The sequence below is a fragment of the Anolis carolinensis genome, chromosome 1 (genome assembly GCF_035594765.1).
Source record: "Anolis carolinensis isolate JA03-04 chromosome 1, rAnoCar3.1.pri, whole genome shotgun sequence".
NCBI lineage: Eukaryota > Metazoa > Chordata > Lepidosauria > Squamata > Dactyloidae > Anolis > Anolis carolinensis.
The window spans coordinates 29,901,346-29,916,266 of NC_085841.1; the positions used below are offsets into that span (position 1 = coordinate 29,901,346).

Genomic DNA, 14,921 nt, shown 5'->3' on the forward strand with positions numbered 1-14,921 from the left:
TTACCTTCCTATATAAATTTACAATCAATGTTATGCTTGGAGAGAAGTGATAATTCACAGAATTAAATACATATTTTAAAAGCCTATTCACCACCCATTTCTGGAGGCTGATCATTCAGGTGGGAACACACAAATTGCAGGAAGTCCCCAGGGAGCAGCTGGCTTTCTTCCTGAACAAAATTCTTACCAGAGAGATCTGCACTTTGCATGAATAAAAGCAAGCTGAGGGAGTTGACTGCCTTATGGGAAATGTTCCAAGTCCTGGTGTCATATTTTTCAGAGCTAAGGTGTATATCATTAGGGCTTAGAGTCTATGAGATATCCTTTTATATTTTGAACCATTCTGACATTTCAGACACTTATACAAAATGTTCTGTTTTACTTAATATAGGTGTGCAACTTTGACTTGGAGCAATTGTCCAATTGGTCTTTTAAGGTTGTGCAATGTTAATAAAGTTGTGCTGTTTTCTGTGCCAGAAACAAAAAAGCATTGCTTTTCTTCCCATTGGTTTTTGTCAAGTGGTGAGGAACACAAAATCTTGATGACATTTGGGAAACTGCCGAATACCCATTTCATCCCTAGTTGCTGAGGGGCAGTTTAGCTGCAATTATAGTTTGCTTCTGTAGAAGGTGAGAAGGGTTAGAATCGCTGTCTTGCCGTTTTTTCTGAAACAGTTCCAACATCTTAGATCCACAAATAGCATCAAAGCCAGCACTTCTCTTGTGAGTACTTATGTAAATATATGTCTATTGCACAATATATGGTGTTTGGAAAAGATTTATGAGGGTAAGCTATGATCTGGAATTAATATGATATCACTGAGATACACATAACTATATGTATTAAGTACCAAAACTAAATATTGAGAATTTCAGTTACTTCATGTGGGTTCTACTACACACACACACACACACACACACAGTAGAATTTGCTTTTTTTTTAAACCACAAGGTGTATTAATAATTAGCACATACAAAAGAAAACATTTGAAAATAATTTGGAAAAAGTAGAAGATATTTTTCATAGAATCATAGAATAATAGAGTTGGAGGAGACCACATGGACCATCTAGTCCAAGGGCCTGCCATGCAGAAAAAGCACAATCAAAGTACCGTAAACAGATGGCCATCCAGCCTCTGTTTAAATGTTTCCAAGGAAGGAGCTTCCACCATACTCTGAGGCAGAGAGTTCCACTGTTGAACAGCTCGTATAGTCAGGAAGTTCTTCCTAATGTCCAGGTGGAATCTCCTTTCCTGTAAGGAGGACCCCTGCTGAGAAGCCCTGCTGAGGAGAATCCTGGCCTTATGAGAATTTTTTCAGTTCAGGATTTATTCTGCACAGAATTTATTTACAGTTTTGGCACAGAAAGCTGCATTTTCTGTGTAGGAAACATCATTTTCTGAATAGAAAAACAAGTTCCTGTGCAGAAAGTGCTGTTTTCTGTGGGAAAAGCCCATATGTAAACTTTGTGCAGATTAAATCTCGAATTGCAAAAACTCTTCAAATACTTTTTTCTCGCAGCAGAAAGAATGTTTGTAAAGTTTCCTTTGAGAGTGAAAATACTGAAGCATTGTGTGAAGTCTTGGCTCTGCCTTTTCCTCTCCTTTGCTTCAGTTCCCTCTGTTTAGTTTTTCCCAATAGTGTAGATACCTCCATTTGTATTAGTTTTTGGGTGGAGCATAAGATTCCCCTAGAAGCCAGCCTTAGTTGGTCTGTTCCATTTGCCTGTTCAGAGCTTTCTTGCTAGACTCCTTTTTCTTTCTGCAACAGAGCTATAGTGATTAGAGGCCTGGTCATTGGCTGGTAATCTTAGGCCCAGCAATCCAAAACAGGCATCCTAGCACTAAACACTGCATTCAGCAGTATTCTTATACCACCAGTTCCAGAGATAACAGAAGCTTATGGTCAGCATAAGTTTCACAAAGTAGAAGATCAAGACAGCTTATAAGCACCGGCTTATAATCCATCGCTTTACCTCAGATGCAAAAGACTTTCAAGGATTCCAGAGAGATGACTGCAACCAGAAAAATCTCCTTTCCTAATGTATTGTTTTAAGCTATGTTACAGTAGTTCCAGGTGGAGTTAGCCCTTTGTTCTTCCTGTTTTAGTAAACTGATCTTGGTTATCTTTTCATCTTGCCTGAAGTGCCTCTGTGTGTTAAGGGTCTTGATCTTAACAGAAGGTATATATATCCCCCAAATAAAGCCAGACACTATAGTTTCCCCAAAGGCCCAGGCATGCCATCACACATTGCATTACAGTTAGCATATTGGAATATGACTGAACCTCCAGGCCTTTCTGTAAGAACAAGAGGGCAACATAAGAGAGAAGAACACCTTCAGATGCCTGAATGCTGCACATTTAATGAATTTATATTGCTAATTAAAAACTAATTAAGGACTGATAAATAAGAACATGAAATAGTACAATACTACAAATATTTACAAAAACATTTCATTGAACATATTCCAGGTTAAATGTGTATAAAGATTGCAACTCGAGAGTCTCTGGAAAATATCCTGGAGTGGGGGTGGGAAGGTCGGGGCTATTTTTTCTGAAGGTGTGGTTTAAGTGTTTTTAGGAATATGGTAAATGATAAATGTTTCTTAAAAACCTGTTGCCTTCTTATCCAAGAAGATGAATAAATACCTATTCACACACAGAGGAAATGGCAAGAAATAAACAAAGGAAGTAATTTTCACATTGGCACTCCTAATTAAAATGTTTCTTTGGTTGCTTGATGCAAAACAAATCCATCTTAGGTTTTGTACTACATTATCCTGTGCATGGATGGCAATATATGAGAGAGCAGAAAGACTGCAAAAACATATGAATAAGAAATTAGAAGCATTTCTGATAGATAAGAGTGGAGGAATATTACAAGCTTATAGCTGGAAATGTTTTTCTAATGAGTAATTGTGGTTTTTCCCTTGGTTTGGTACATTTTTATTCTGATTTTCCTATGTAGTGCTTGAATAAACTATTATATATATATTCAACTAACTGAGATGAACTTTCTTTACAGGTTGTATTAAGAGATTTCCATCTCCATGAAAGCTGCAGCAAGCCAGTAAATTGTAGTTCCTTACAACCACAGTTGTTAGGAAACACAATGTTTAGGCAGCATATACATGAGAGGATCACCCCATGCTGTGAATAGCTCCAGTTTCAACACTGTCTTTCCCATCAGCAGATCTAAATTCCACATTTATCTGTTCACTTCAACTGACTCAGAGAATCTATACTGCCTCTCATGTTACAAGTATCCAACTAGCAACCAATATCATTCACACAGAGTGAGAGCAAATGATAGGAAAATCAGCCGTCTGCCTCTATTTTCATTGCCTTTACCTTGATCCTTCTATCTTGAAATGCGAGGAATAAAATCCAGCAACTTCTGTATGCAAAGCATGTGCTCTGCTACTGAGCAAAATATCATAAAACAATGTTTATCTAGTACAGCTAGAAATAATTCAATCATTTTCTAAATATATGCAGAAGCCCAGATGGAATCTACTTTTTCAAGGTATGAGAGCGGTGGCAATGCTCCATGTACATCCATCTCAAAATATTGTATCAGAATCAGAGCTCAGAAAAATTGCTCCAAAGACATCCCAACCAGCATGTTTGATATGGTATTATGGAAGATATAGCTCCAAACATCCCCTTCCTTTGCAATACTCTGCTAGTTGACTGAAACTGAGACAATCTATATATGTCAGCTGATCGAGACAATGTACCTTTGCCCCCACCCCCAAAAATGAGAAAATGTTGGGGGTTGATGAGAAGTGAGATTGCAACTCCACAATAGAGTGGAGGTCATGAGGCAAGCCTACATTTACTGGTGTGCAGATGATCACAATCCAACCAAAGGCTACAGTTTAACTTCTTGGCACAACTCACTGCATAGAGAGTTATATTATCAGAGTATTTAAAGGGATCTTTGAGTACCTTTAAGACTTAGAGAAAGAAGTTGGTAATATTAGCTTTCATAGGTGCTTTGTCACTCATGCCTGTGATGACGTAGATTTAAGTCTACAAAAGTTGATGCCACCAACTTTTTTCTCTGTTAATTCCAAGAGTGCTTCATAATCCCTTTGCATACCGATCCAGACTAAGGCTGTGTTCAATTAGACATTACCAAGGGTTTACTGCAGTACACGAAAGGAACTCCACTAACACTAAGAACAACAATTTATTTCACCTTTTCCCCAATCTAGAGACTCAATTGCTATGGAATCCTGTGAGCTCTAGTTTGGTGAGGCTCTAGCACAGTGGTTGTCAACCTGTGGGCCCTCAGATGTTTTGGCTTTCAGCTCCTAGAAATCATAACAGCTGGTAAATTGGCTGGGATTTCTGGGAATTGTAGGCCAAAACACCTGGTGACCCACAGGTTGACAACCACTGCTCTAGCATTGTTTGGTATGTAAAAACTACATGATTCCATAGCATTGAGCTATGGTGTTAGAGTCGTGTTAAACTGCATTGATTCTACAGTGTAAATGCATCCTATGACTCATAATGCTTACAAAAGTTAAAAAAAACCACACATTTTATAAAAATTGAAAATATAGTAGAGTCTCACTTATCCAACATTCACTTATCCAACATTCTAGATTATCCAACACATTTTTGTAGTCAAATGCCTCCTTATTATCCAACATATTCGCTTATCCAACATTCTGCCGGCCCGTTTATCTTGGATAAGTGAGACTCTACTGTAGTATTAAACTATTCATAGAATAATGAGTTACAAGCATGATCACTAAAAACAAAACAAAACATAACAAAACAAAAAGATCCAAAAATTTAAAAAATCAGACAACCTAATACATTATGAAAGGCCTTTTATGTCTGACTGTGAGCTCTCAAATGGAAGCTGGAACAAAAGAGCTTTCACCTGCTGTGGAAAGATAGCAAGGAAGGTATCCCTCCAATCTCTCTCAAAATGCCATTGTTCTGCTCTCAACGTAAGTTGTATTTATTTGTATGTCTATACTGACATCAACACTCAGGCAACCACTGATGTATGGAATTAAGTAATAGTAACTTTAAAAGGAAATAAAAATAGATCTATGGACAAGGCATTTCAGACAGCAGGAAAAAAACTATATTGAGAAAAACAGAGCTAGAGTGAAGAGATCTGTAAAGTAACAACAAATTAACATATAAGGAGCCAGGCATAATGAGCTGATAACAAATCTACATAGGACAAAATTATCATTACAAGTTGGGACAACAGATAATAAAAGAAATGCCCTGTTGAGAACAAAATAGCCATCTTTCAAATTTCCACCAAATGTACCCATGAAACCAGTGGAACAAAGAGAAGGACCTTCACATAACACAAGCAAATCTAATAAAAATAATGTCACCTATTTTAAGGCATTGGAAGGCTTTATTCATTTTTCTGTGCAAATAGTAGCTTGTGTATGTGTGTGTGTACTTATTATAAACAAATTCTTTTTCCAAAGAAAACTGAATGGTCAATGACCTTTCAGAATAACTAATACATATTAACTTTTTATTTCCCTTGTGTTTCATCATCTAGTGGCATCATTACCTAGCACATTTAATCTTATTTTATTTCATTTCCAGTATAAAATGTTTGAAACTCTTCCAACTTATTCCACATGGCCCCTGTTCTTTGCCTTTAATATTTCTTGCCCAAGGTTCATCCCACTAGAGCTGATCCTCAACTGCTTGATATGATGCAATATCTTGGAATTAAATTTATTTGCATTCACAATGAGAAGTTAATTGGTACTATGTACTCAGAGCCAGAAGTCCCTGAAGCATACAGAAATTTAACTAATTAAAACATTGCATTCTAATATGAAGTTCAGTGTCAGAACACTGGGTGTGTCATATGCCCAGGGTAAAATAATAATAATAGTAATAATAATAATAATCCAGCATATCTATCTTGTTTGCTGTGTCATAAAATGTTGTTGTGTCAATAATAATAATAATCTTTATTTATATACCACTCTATCTCCTCGAGAGGACTCAGGGCGGTTCCCAACATGTGTGCAAAACAGTTAATTGTCAAAAACAACATACAACAACTTAACACAACAGACATAATAAACAACATCGTGACAAGGCAAAACAATTCAGTTAAAATAGACATACTGTATATACTCGAGTATAAGCCTAGTTATTCAGCCCTTTTTTAGGACTGAAAAATACCCTCCTCAGCTTATACTCAGGTGAGGGTCCTGGTGGGCTTATATTCAGGTAGGCTTATACTCAAGTATATATGGTATATTTATTATTTATCTCTATTATTATTGGTATTGTTACATTTATTATTTTACTCTATTAATTATTATTATTATTACATTTATTATTTTACTCTATTCCGTCAAGAGATCGGGGATCAGTAGTTGGGCGGGGTTGACATGGTCCATTTTAACGGACAAATAAAACTTATACAGCATATCGTAGGGCCAAAAGGTAAGTAATGTACAGAGCAGGGTCTGCTTTGTTGAATAATGAGACTATTCTTTTTCAAAGACCTTCCGGAACCACTAGGTTTTTAGTTCCTTGTGGAAAGTGGGCAAAGCAAGGGCATGTCTGATCTCTTTAGGGAGGGTGTTCAGAGCTGGGGGGCCACCACCGAGAAGGCCCGCTCCCTCGTCCCCACAGAGGTGGGAGCTAGAGAAGGGCCTCCCCGGCAGATCTTAAGGCCCACACCAGTTCATAGGGGGAGATGCAATCACGGAGATAGGCAAGGCCCGAGCTGTATATAAAATGGGTGTGTGTTCACACATTTGTTTCCATATCATGGTTTAGAAAGGAATTAATAGAGCAGAATTATTTACTGAAAAAAATCTGTGTAAGGTGCTTGCAGCTAATGTTTTGTATGGCTTGACAACACTCTGCATGCCACAGATATTTACAGAAAAATGCTTTTAAAAACAAAGTTACCTGGTGAATGCTGACAAAACTATGAAAAGAAGAAGAAATAAATAAGAGGGAGCATATTTAGAGGGACAGCCTAATATGGTCTTCAGTTGTGGATACATAATCACAGGATTTTTCTGGAGGGTGGCAAATATATTACATAATGTTTCTAATAACTGGTGTGTGCACATGTGTGCATGGTATGCTTATGTAGTTATCAACTATCAAATCTGATTAGGTAATCTGTAGTTTACTGTAAAAATATGTCTTTGATGAAGTAGGCAGCAGTATGCTTATGTTTACTTATGCCAAATAAAACAGATTATTCTTCAAAATAGAATGAAATTCATTATTTTTGCTGCTACTGACTAATACAAGTAACTTTTCACCTAAAATTTATGACAGTAGACACACCTGAGAAGTTTTACATGAAAACACATACAGATACGCACATTCCACATGTATGTATATTATTTGTAACTTACAAAATCGGCCTTGTTCGCACACTTCTTGGCTTTTGATTTATGATGTCCTTGGGCCCATACCTGTGGTTTCTAAACAGTATCCCCCAGGAGCCTAAAATATCTGGAAATCTATTTCTTGCTTTTATTACAGATCCTCATTTTGGCTACAGATGGCAGGTATAAACAATAGCACAATTTATAGCCTTTGGATTAAAATGCTTTGGGGAGGTAAGTACAAGGCTCAAAGGCTTGGCTGCATTAGCTCCTCCTTGTCAAAGCAAAAAAAAAATTCACCACACATTTATTCCTCCACGGGGATATCATTTAGCTTGCATCCACTCTCTGACACAATCTCCTGGCACAAGTACCACATTGTAGTCAAAGACTGAAGCCATTAGAAGGTCAGAAATAGCTACACCAAATGCATTATTTATACCTTTCACTTTAAAGTATGTATTATGCACTGTCTCTAACCCAGCAGCCTCCTCAAGCAGTAAGCACATAATGGAGTGTGGGAGAAGTAGCCTGAAGCAAGAGCCATTTAACACCTCAGAACTCTTGGTCTCTTAGGACGCAAACAAAGGAAGACGTGGGGGAGCAAAAATATGATTACCTGCTGCACTTTAAGACTAGTCTAGCTGGGAAACTGGCATTCATCTCAGATAATTTTGAGTTCATTTACTCATTTCAGGGTGGACTATTGTTTTGTTCTGTGTGCTCTGCTCCAGCAATTTCTGAATTGCTTGCCAAGAAAGCAGAAAGGGCTGTAACTAAATGGCAGGGCAGAAGTACATTCAAAGGTCCCCATTTCAATCCCCTAAACTTCACAGTTAGAAGGCTAAGGTTGCAGATGACATCCAAGGTTATTAACCTGAGATTCAGAAGAGCTGCTAGTCATTAGCACCATAATGGCTAATAGTTTCCATGTCAGAGTGGTGGTGAATAGCAGTGAATACCAAACAATGAATACCAAACTATAGCAGTCAATGCCAAACTTTGGACCTTCAAGCGTTTTGGACTTCAACTTCCAGCAGCTTCAGTCAATGGTCAGAGGTTCTGGAAGCTGAAGTCCAAAGCATCTGGAAGACCAGATTTGGAGATAACTGTTCCATAGGTTTTAGCCTGAATTATTTAAAAAACTATCCAAGGTACTGAAGATATTCAGCACTATCAGAGCAGTGTTCAACACCTTAAAGAGCAAGCACATTGATTGCCACATCAAGATGGAAATCACCAGCCGCCACTATGTCTGCATCCATAGTAGCTGATGCTAGATGGTCTCAGCAGATCTGTGAAATGGTCTGAGCTTGAAGTGAGCTCAATGTAAGACTATTGTAAGTTTGCTTCTGAATCCATGAGGGCCCAATCTGTGTAGGGCTATATGTTTGGACATTTTAATGTCACTATCTCTATACAGAGTCAAATCTGCTTAGCTCCTGATTTGTTGTAGTGAAAAGAAAAGATCTGATACAGGATTCTGTTTGTGTTCATCTTTTACTTGATCATACACCGCAGTCTCCTCTTAGTCAAGTGACATGAGTAGATCTGGACACTCAGTGAACACACTCAGGCTTTGGTGCTCAGTAGAGTAAGATGAGGACTGAGCAGCATGGATTACTATGGACTGAGAAAGCACAGACTACTGTATATGAAAATACAAGAAACATGACCCATGCATAGCTACCATGGACACTATGGACTACTCATGAATGTGGGGAAATATTTGTCCAGGGTTTTTCCTATTTCTTCAAACTTACTAGGCCTGTGTGATCAATGAAAAAAAATGTTTCAATACTCAATATGAAATTAGGGGTTGAGGAAAAATCATTTCTGAAGCGTTTATGAAATTGGATGGGGTCCATATTGTAGCTATAACGAGTTAACTACTTTTTCATTCCTTTTCATTAAGTAATTGTGCCAATGGGAAAACTTCAAGGACTGCTTTCTCCCTCATTGTTAGATCTATTGGCATAAAACTTGCTATAGAACACATTTACCACTGATAGCCCATCACGTTTCAGAATGTTTCACTTATCCAGGGATTTTTGGAAAATTTTCAAAGTTTTTACAAACTTTTTTTTTAAAAAAAAAAAACTACAAGGGCTACCACCTTGAATTTTCTATACAAGGACACAAGATAACAGGGGATCGTTCCCCCCAAGTTTCAGAAATATTCATACATCTACTGATTTTTGGGATTTAAAAAAAAGTTTTGACAAAAGTTTTGGAGCTTTGCAGATTCATCAATGTATTAGAACTTCAGCTGACTGCTGCTAGCAGGGACAAATCTCTCCCCAAATGGGGCTTTCTGATGCTGAGCAGAATTCTGGGAAATGTAGTTTAGGGCATGACCTTTTGAATTCTCTGCCATAGGGTTCTTCACCATCCCAAAGTACATTTCTCAAGAATTCTGTGGTCTCTCAGTCTATCCCAGTTCACTAAGCTTGTCCCACCCTGCTGCTTTCCTCTCCTTATGGCAAGAAGCAGCCCATCTTCTAAATTTAAAGACGAATGGCAGCCTTTTCGGCTTTGCCTTACCTGCACTGAAACTAAAACTGAGCATGACAGAATTCAAATGACAAAGTATGGGTGAGTTTTGATTCTTAAGTTTTTGCATGGGTGCCCTCTGCATGGGTGCCTCTGCCTCCCCATGTTTCTTAATATCTGTTCATATATACAAAACTTACAAATTACATATGACTTATGATTTAAAAACAAAGATTTGCACACCCCTAAAACTGTTTTGTCCTGTGTCCCCATCAACTTGTATTTTTGAAGAAAAATACATGAAAATGCATATGCGTGTTTGTTCATATATATTCAACTTAGCCTAGTAATCACATGTTTGTGTAAACATCTTTCCCTAATATAGAGCATCCTGCAATGCTATTTTTACTAATATGCATATTTTTGAATGCAACTTTCCCAAATGTACACATTGAGTACACATTTTTGATTGATGAACTATACTTCGAAATTCGATAAAGGGTTCCGTGTGCATTTTGGTTCAGGAGGTCTGAATTGGTTAAATTTGCTTTAAAATGTGAACTGAATGGTTTCCTCCCTTATCCTGCCTTTAAATAAAAGAGTTTCCAGGGTTTTTTTTACGGGTTACTTATTAAGAAGATTGGTAAAAAAAGGCAAAGTGTCACCACAGAGTATTTTTTCTGAATTTACTGTGCTATTCTCAATTGCTTTCCTGGTTAAAGTGCACAAAAGCTGCTAATTACCTGACAAGGATGCTCATGGTAAAATAATACTTTTTTTGTAATGTCAGCTTCTTATGCTGGCCAAAGGAAGTTCATTTTGAACACACTTTATTAATATTCTTCTTACTTGAGATGTTGAAATATTTTTTTTCCATTTGGTTGATGAATTCTGAACTTTGTCATAAGGCTGTGGGTAAATGTACCAAGATTATTCAAATCAGGGTCAAGGCTCTTAATTAGACTCATGGATCAGGTCAATAGCCAAACTTGAAAAGCTCTGGTATTGTGCCTGTAGAGATATTGATATGAGGATTAAAAGCATAGAGTTGTATGTGAATGTTACCACAGACTTTTACATATTTGTAGGTAACATTATTCTCTAGATAGCATGCTGCTCTTAAGCTTCAGGAATAATAATTTCAGAAATGGCAGGTTGGTGGCAGAAGGAAACAAATTTTCAGGGACATTAAGAACAGAGTTCAGTTCACTGGTAATGACTTAACAGCATCTTTCTGCCAGTTTCCCTTCCGCTCTCTCTCTCTCTCTCTCTCTCTCTCTCATTGTGGCATGTGGGAAAATATATATGAATTCATGAATTCTTTTTAGCTCTTCCTCCATTATTACCATGAATTCTAGGAGATGTCATTTTCAAATTCCTCCTGGCCCACTGAAATAATTCTCTTAAAGTGAGAATTGTTCTAATAGATAGTTTTGTACTCAATAAAAGCACAGCCCAACAAAAATTTTCTTGGTGTCTTGGTTTTTAGGCCTGTTCCTGGGGTTATTTCAGAAGCTGATCCAGAAAATTGCATTGGATAGACTGCATCAGCTCTAGTTTCTAAGATATGGTTATCATGATTTCCTATGGGCAAGCAGATGACAACTGATGGATGGCATATATTCTATATCTCAAAAACTAGAGCTGACAGGAGAAAATGGTAACATTTTAGGAATCAACAGGGCTAACATTTAAGGCACCAAAATGTGTCTTGGCCAGGGATAATTACTTTTTGTCCTCTACATACATACAGATCATATTACTTTATTGTAGACCAGTGGAACAACATACCAAAATTTTTTTAAACAGTGCCAATCAGGCCAGATCAGCAATATAAATTACAATAAAATCAAATAAGTAATTATGAAATATATAGTATTAAATAAATTAATATTATGACAACAACAACAGTCTGGTTAAAATTGCAAGCTTTAAAAAAATTGCGAGTAAAAGGATGAGCAATTTGTCAGTACATGAAGCAGGATAACCACAAGAAATTCAAGGAAGTACCCAGGGAGGTTTCATGTGATGGAATATGATAAATCCTCCCTGCCTTCTGATAAAAACTACAGTAGTAAAGTATGCAGGATATGGTTTCAATGTTATGATTATCGCAGGGTAGCATCTCTTGTTCAATGGTGCTTTATTAAATCTTAAGTTAATAGGTTAGAGGAAAGGACATTAATCCTTGCCAAGAAAAAAGTCTGTATTTTAGAAGAGTTAAAATACCTAGGTATGGCATTCCATCCTTGTAAAAGGGGCATGGTAAACCCAGCAATTGGGGAAAGCAAGGTCTCCTTGTAGCTTTTGGATCAATACACATTAACCTCTGTTTGACAATTGTTTTTACTCCTTGCAGGTCCATGGCTAAAAGATATGAGGGAGAGAAGCCTGTCATGAAGATTTTATATTCCACTGCCTTCATCCAATGTGATTTGAAAGACCAAAACGTTTAAAATATTTATTTTATTTTATTTTATTTATATCCCGCTCTTTTCACCCTGAAGGGGACTCAGAGTGGCTTACAACAAGGCCATTAGGCAACAGTGGAGCCAAAAATGAATAAAGCAAATGCCAGACATTTTAAGGATTCTAAGCCTGACTCCTTATTTCTTTGTCTATGTGCTTAATGAACTAGGAGCATAATTACTGAGCACATTTCAACTTATTTAATTTCTTTTCTAGTGCAAAATGTTTGAAAGATTTCCAACTCGTTCCACATGGACCCTATTCTTTGTCTTCAATAATATTTCTTGCCCAAGGCAGCCCTGTTCATTTCACTAGAATTGATCTTCAACTACTTGATATGAAGGAATATCTTGGAATTAGATTTATTTGCATTCATAACAAGCAGTCAATGGGTAATCTTGCAGAATACAGAAATTTAACTGACTAAAACATTGCATTCTGAATCCTACTACAGCACCTGCAATAGAATGATATCACACAGCAGCAGTGTTTAGCTGGTTAAGAACAGCTAGCATTAAAAGTTCTGTTCCAGAGAGACAGGGAGGAAGAGCCAGAAGATTATCCCTGCTTTTCCTTTCTATTTGTCACTTGAGCATCTTACTGGGTCAGTCCTGAACTCCCGACCAAGCAAATAAAACAGGAGTATACTACCAACTTCAATGTCACTGGTGCACCAAGGTTTCTTTAGATTTTTCTTCACATTTAAAAGGATCTATCCAACAAACTGATCCATATCTCCAACACCATTCCAAAGTTCAGACTAAAACTCAGAATGGATTCACTGCCCCGTTTGCCCACTGACACGGAGACTTCAAGCTGCCCTCAGAAGATGAATCATAAAATCAAAGAGTTCGAAGAGACCACAAAGACCTTACAGTATAACCCCGTGCCAAGCAGGAAACTAGAGACCAAGTGAAAAGCCTATGATACATGGAAAGACTGAGATACGGGGTCAGATCTGGAGGCATATGCCTACTTCATGTAGCACCAGCGAAGAATTCCACAGGATGCCAACTTTGTGGACAGTGTGCTAATCTTGAGAGTTTCTCAAATTTTGTTTGTACTTTTTACTATCATAACTGCCTTTTAAAAAATACACAGATCACATATTTTGGGAGCCTAACCCATCCTTCATAAAAATTACATGACTATTACTTTGTGCTCTTTTCACAGAATGTAGAAAAAGCAATCATGAAAACTCCATTTATTACTACCCACTAATCTAGCATCTGCCAAGATATGTCAGGCTCCTGCTTGCACTGAATATAATGGGAGTTGATCTTTCTTTTTAAAATGGCTGAGCAGCCTGGCATTTAAAAAATAATAAGGGTGTGCATCATAAGCATAAAGTGATAGGGTGATGCATAAGGTGCTACAGGAAAGGCAAGGGGAAAAGGAGAAAACGAGGATGGGGGAACTTTGTGGTCTTTCATAATAGGCAGCTCAGGCCTTCCATTGATTTAGCTATAGAATCCAGCAGCAACTAGAGTATCTCATGATAATAGCATATTGACAAAAGATGCTAATTATGGACTGATTCATACAATCTTTCCTAAGGAGGAAAAGTAATCAAATGAGATGTATTTTCTTCACAGTTGGATGAATCACTCTTGCAAAATCAAATGCCCCAAAGCAGGTTTAAAATTTAAAATCAACACATCATAAAACTTTTTAAAAAGCAGCAATTATTAGTAATGGAACGGCTTGTAACTTTATCAAAAAGAGCACAAGAACACTTTGCCACACACAATTTGGAGGAATGTTTATCTTGTGGCGTGGGACATGTTTCAATGGGATAGCAATGTTAGACCAACATCCTGTTAGTGACACAGGCAAACATAATTTTACTTTATGCTTATGCATGAATATTTATAAAGATGCTGGGGAAAATGGAAGGAAAAGGGAAGAGGGGCTGACCAAGGGCAAGATGGATGGATGGTATCCTTGAAATGACTGGTTTGACTTTGAAGGAGCTGGGGGTGGTGACAGCCGACAGGGAGCTCTGGCATGGGCTAGTCCATGAGGTCACAAAGAGTTGGAAGCAACTGAACAAATAAACAACAACAATGAATATTTATAGGCATCATGGATGTTGGTATTCCCTTTCTTCCTTTGCAATGAATAAAGACCCCCCCATCTCCCAATTCACCATATCACTGTGTGTGAAGTCTTGGCTCTGCCTTTCCTCTCCTTTTCTTCAGTTCCCCCTGTTTAGGTTTTCCCAATAGTGTAGATACCTCCATTTGCATTAGTTTTTGGGTGGAGCATAAAATCCCGCTAGAGGCCAGGCTTAGTTGAACTGTTCCATTTGCCTGTTCAGAGCTTTCTTGCTAGACGCCCTTTTCGTTCTGCAACAAAGCTACAGTGATTCGAGGTCTGGACATTGTCTGGAAATTCTAGGCCTAGCAATTCAAAACAGGCATCCTTAGCATTAAACACTGCATTCAGCAGTATTCTTATACCACCAGTCCCAGAGACAACAGAAGCCTTTGACCAGCTTAGGCTTCACAAAGAAAGAAGATTGAGATAATCTTTGGGCTCCAGCTTGTGAGCCATTGCTTTGCACCAGGGACAGAGGACTTTCAAAAAACT

General features: G+C 37.6%; 1 protein-coding gene across 1 annotated transcript in view; it reads right to left on the reverse strand.

The window, feature by feature from the left end:
• The window catches only part of kcnh1 (potassium voltage-gated channel subfamily H member 1), a 313,161-nt gene that overhangs the window by 14,275 nt on the left and 283,965 nt on the right, over positions 1-14,921 (reverse strand). The window lies entirely within an intron of this gene.